Source organism: Ochotona princeps, chromosome 19 (assembly GCF_030435755.1).
Source record: "Ochotona princeps isolate mOchPri1 chromosome 19, mOchPri1.hap1, whole genome shotgun sequence".
Classification (NCBI taxonomy): Eukaryota; Metazoa; Chordata; class Mammalia; order Lagomorpha; family Ochotonidae; genus Ochotona; species Ochotona princeps.
This window is the reverse complement of record NC_080850.1, coordinates 6,993,206-6,998,386: the sequence shown is the minus strand read 5'-3', so window position 1 is coordinate 6,998,386 and position 5,181 is coordinate 6,993,206.

The window sequence follows — 5,181 nt, the reverse complement described above, 5'->3', positions numbered from 1 at the left end:
AAAGTATTTATTTTGTTTTTATTTGAAAGGCAGAGTTACAAAGAGAGAAGAGGGAGAAAGAGAGAGAGAGAGAGAGAAAGAGAAAAGAGAGAGAGAGAGAGAGGAGAGAAAAGAGAGAGAGAGAGATCTTCCATGAGCTGTTTCATTCCCTGACTGGCTGCAATGGCAAGAGATGGCCAGGAGCCTAGAGTTTCTTCAAGGTCTCATGTGGGTGCAAAGGCCCAAGCCCTTCCCAGCACATTAGCAAGGAGCTAGAGCAGCAAAGATATAGCCAGGTCATGAACCAGTGCCCCCATGGCAGTGTCCTTACCCATTACACCATAGCACTGGCCGTATAACAAGCGTTTTCCAAGAACTGTTAGAAACCCCTCATAATCTCCATATTCTGTAACTCCAGAGTAAGTACAGCTTTCCCTAACATATATATGAAAAACTTGAGCTCAAAAGGAGTTGGTGATTGGCCTACTGACACCCTGAGCATGCTGATAAGGCTATTGAGTGTTGATTTATTTGTTTATCATTGATTTACTTATTGGTTGGAGAGTGTGAGATGGCCAGTTCCAACTTCATCCTCAGGCACTGGATGAGGTGCTGTGCCTGCTTCTGGAAGGCCAAACAGAACACACCAGTCTGCAGCCACCCTGCCCCAAAACAAGTTCCCAGAAGCACAGTGAGAGGTGTGGGTGGGTGGTCGGCTCCCTCCAGCTGCTCAGCCTACTTCAGGCAGTCCCCTCACCCTTCCTCCACCTACCGCAGGAGGCACAGTGCCCATGGTTGGGCTCCTGCCTCATGCTTGATCACTGAGATCTTGTTTGTTGTTTTTGTTTTCTTTAAGATTTCTTTATTTTTATTTGAAAGGCAGAAGGAGGGACAGAGAGCTCTAGCATCTGCTGAGCCACTCTTCAAATAGCCACAATGGCCGGAGCTGAACCCATCCAAAGCCAGGAGCTTCTTTTGGGTCTTCCATGTGAGTGCAGGGTCCCAAGGACTTGCACCATCCTCTACTGCTTTCGTAGGCCATTAGCATGGGAAGTGGAGAAAGCTGGGACACAAACAGGTGCCCACAGGGGATGGAGGCTTTGCATGCTACATCAGCACTCTACACCAGATTTCTGAGATCTCTAAGGCTCAGTTTCTGGGAATAGGTTCTGGAAGGAACCAGGGCACTGACAGCATCTAAGAAGAGGCTGATTGAGAGGGGAAAAAACAAAGCAGCCCAGGCTGGAGAGAGTGGGTGGAACACTCAGTAGTCTCAGGCAGTGGGTGGCTTGCTCAATCCCAGGAGACAAGGATTCCAAGCCTGCCCCAGGGGTTATGTTGCTGCGGACACTGAAGTTTCAGAGAGTTAGAGATGGGAAGATTCCTGCTTCCCATCCCACCTCGACATTTGGCTGACTCCTTCCCATCCCCTAGAAATGGCCTGAAAGGTCACCTCACAGAGGATACTCCGGATCACCCTGTCCAAAATGGCCCACCCCTCCAGCTCTGTTATTACACCTGTCTATTTCATTCAGTGTTCTTATTCCAAGTTGCAGTCAAATGCATTTCTTCCTATACATAACATCTGTCTTTGCATCTATATTGTAAGCTTCGGAAGGGGAAAGCATCAGGCACGAGTGTGTCACTAATACTCCACCAGCACCTAGTCCAGTACCAGGCCCAGAACAGGTGCATACTCAGTAACTCCAGCTTACTGGCTCAATGGGTGATTGAAACAGGAACTCTGCCTTTCAGGAGTGTTCCTCAAATTTCGGAATGAGTAAGAATTACCTGCAGAGCTTGATTAAATTCAGATTTCCAGGCCTTACTTCCTGGGATTCTGATTAAGCCCATCTGGGGAGGGCCTGGGAATATGCATTTTTTAACCAAGTACCTCTGAGTATTCTTTCTGAAAAAAAGCATCTCTATTACCAGGAAAGGAGTTTTCACCACCTGTCATTTATCTTTTTCTTGAATTCTTTAAACAGTCTAGACATCTATGCCTTGGGGCTGAGGGAACTGACAAGAGTATGGACGGTGACCCTGGAAATTGGAAACCCAGCTTCTTAGTGACTGCACAGCTTTCTTACCTGCAGAGTGAGAATAAAGAAACAAAGGCTGCTTGGTCCACAAGGCTGTGATGTAGCTCCAATTAGATAAGGCATGCATGGGGCCCGGCACAATGGCTAATTCTCCCCCTTCAAGTGCCAGTATTCCAGATAGGTGGCGGTTCTGATCCTAGCAGCCCTGCTTCCCATCCAGCTCCCTGCTTGCGGCCTGGGAAAGCAGTTGAGGATGCCTCAAAGCCTTGGGACCTTGCACCTGTGAGGGAGACCCAGAAGAAGCTCCTGGCTTCAAATCAGCTCAGCTCTAGCTGTTGTGGGCGCTTGGGGAGTGAATCAGAAGACAGAAGATCTTTCTCTCTGTCTCTCCTTCTCTCTGTAAATCTGACTTACCTTTCCAATAAAAATATTTCCAAGAAAGGGGGAAAACAGATGTGTTGGAATTCTGACTCTGTACTACCTCAGCATGTTATTTTTTAATAATAGTAATAATAATAAATAAAGATAAGACATGCACATACAGTAGAAGACTGCACAAACTGCCAGGCAATAGACAAAGGCCCAGTATTGTCAAGACTTAGGGGTGTCTGACACGCATTGTGACTGAGGTGCAAGGCAAGACAAAGTGACTCACTCTGGCCCTTGTTTTCCTGGGACGTGTCCTGGGAGACTGTGTGACTGCGTGGAGGAGGAGGAGGTGGGTGCCAAAATGACTAGCCCGTGTGTCTGCCTACCTGACCCTCCTGACGTATCAGCGACCTCAGGTCTCCTGGGGCTACAGGTCACAGTTGAAGCTACATGAAGTTGTTGGAGATCCTGGAGCTAACGTGCAAGGCCACCTGGGACCTTCCTTCCGCAGGAGCTGGCTTCCCTGGACATTTCTCCACTCTGGGCATTTTTCAGTTGGTGGGAAGGAATTTTGAAAAGCTGGTACTAGATGTGGGGAGACAGGACTTTCAGTCATTCTACTTTCCTGACTGAAAATCTGGCATGCCCTGGTCCCTAGTCAGTCTATTGGCAGATGTATCGACTGCCTACTGAAAAGTATGAAAGCAAGCCACAAGGGATACAATCACTGACATTCTGATTGAGAAGATTAAATTTCAAATGATACCTATAGGTGGGAAGATAGATGGTAAATGCAGATAGATGACAGATGACGATGGATTAATAACAGATATGGATAGGTAGATGATGATGATGGTGGTGGTGGTGATGGAAAAGGTTATACACACATACATACCTAGTTGGCTGGAGGGATTAGATAGAGAAGTACAAAATGAAAAGATAAATTCTAGAAGAGCCATTGGTTGAGAACTTGCAACATGCCAGCTACACTCACTGCCAAGTATTTGCAGTAGGACTGAGGAATCATCACCATTTGTCAGATGAAAAATGGAGGCTCAGAGTGTTCGGGAACTGACTCAATGCCATGCAGCAACTCAGTGCATTTTGGTTTCTGTGTCATTGTTCAGCCTCCTCCCACCCTGCTCTCACCCCTTAGAGTTCTCTTTGCTCCTCTCGAGCTGTATTTTGTGTGAGACCATCTTAGAAATGCTGGGCAAAGCCCCAAACCACTGCCCACTCACAGGAGACCCAAACCACGGGTTCCTCAGCCCTGCCTGTCATAGCTGTCCTCCCTCGGGGCTCCTGGGTGATAGTAAGACCTCTCTGGAGAAATGCAAAGAGCTTTTTCTTCAAGTGCCCACTCCCTGCCATGGGTACAGAGCTGTGTCTAAGGCTTGCCAGGCTCCAGAGACGCATGATGAAGTTGGTTCAGGGCCAAAGGCGCCTCTGGTTCCCCTCCTGTCCATCTCCTCTACTCCTCACAGCTGCTAGGACCTGCTCTCCTCCTCCCTCTCAACCCACCGGGCCCATCCCCAGGATGGGCAGGGGTCTGGGCAGCAGCTCGGCCTTGGCATCAGAAGGGAAGGAGGTGCCTTTGAGCTCTGGTCACAGCCTCAGCCCACTCTCTGCCCCTGGCATTCACCACCCTCGCTAGCTCCCTGCCCCTCCAGTTCACTGCCTGCTGGCCCTCCCCGATTCCCTACAGCCTTGAGTGTGAGAAGCCAAGATTCCAGGACCTGAGGCAAGGCTTGGCGTCTCAGGACAACTGGCTTTGGGGGGGTGGGGAGAGGACGTAAGGGAAGGAGGGTTCCGTGGACTCTGAAGAAGCACTTTTGCCTGGAGACTCCCATGGCCATTGAGGCAGGGGCGACCTTAGTCTTGTGAAGTTCTCCTAAAAGGGCTTAGAGGTTGGGGGCAGGGAGTTAAACACCCCGCTGTGTGAGACTGACATGGGGGAAGCAAGAAAGATGGGGAAACCCAACCAAATCTCATCACCTCTCCCTGGGGTTGGCCCGCTGGGATCAGATATATGGAGAGATAGAGAAAAAATCTTCCATCCACTGGTTCACTCCAAAAGTGATTGCCAACTGAAGCTGAGCCAATCAGGAGCCAGGAGCTTCTTCCAGATGCAGAATCTCAAGACTTTGGGCCGTCCTCTACTGCTTCTTCAGGCCACAAGCAGGGAGCTGGATGGGAAATGAAGCAGCCAGGATACAAACCAGCACCCAGATGGGATCCTGGAACTTGCAAGGTGAGGATTTAGCCATTAAGCCATCACGCCAGGGCTCCAAAGACACTCTTTCAAAATGCACAACCAAGGAGTTTTAGAAGTGGTCAACTGCTCATTTTATGAAGGGAGAGCTGAGAGCTAAGGGAGGAAAGGGCTCACCCCAGGACATCCCGCTAGCTGCACTAGAGAAGAACAGTGAATGCAGAGCCAGGCAGGGTTGAGTAGGGGCATCTACTTCATTGAACTCTCCTGGGATTCTTTTGTGCCTGGGGGGCACTGCCTGTGCAACCAGAATAGAAGCAGGATTCCAGTCCTGACAGGATGCAGATACAGGTGCTTGACCTGAATCTTGACCCTCTGAAGCCTCCGTGTAGTTATGACAGGAGCTGGATCATTTCCACAGACAGACGCCCATGCCAGGCCCAGTTCTATCAGGGGTGGAGCTACAGGAGGCCATGCCCACCTCTGGTACTGCCTCTGCTGGTTTAGCAGCTTGCTTCTTCCCCAGGGAGAAAGAGAGAGAGAGAGACACTCCTTCAGAAGGTGAGTGCATGTCCTCCT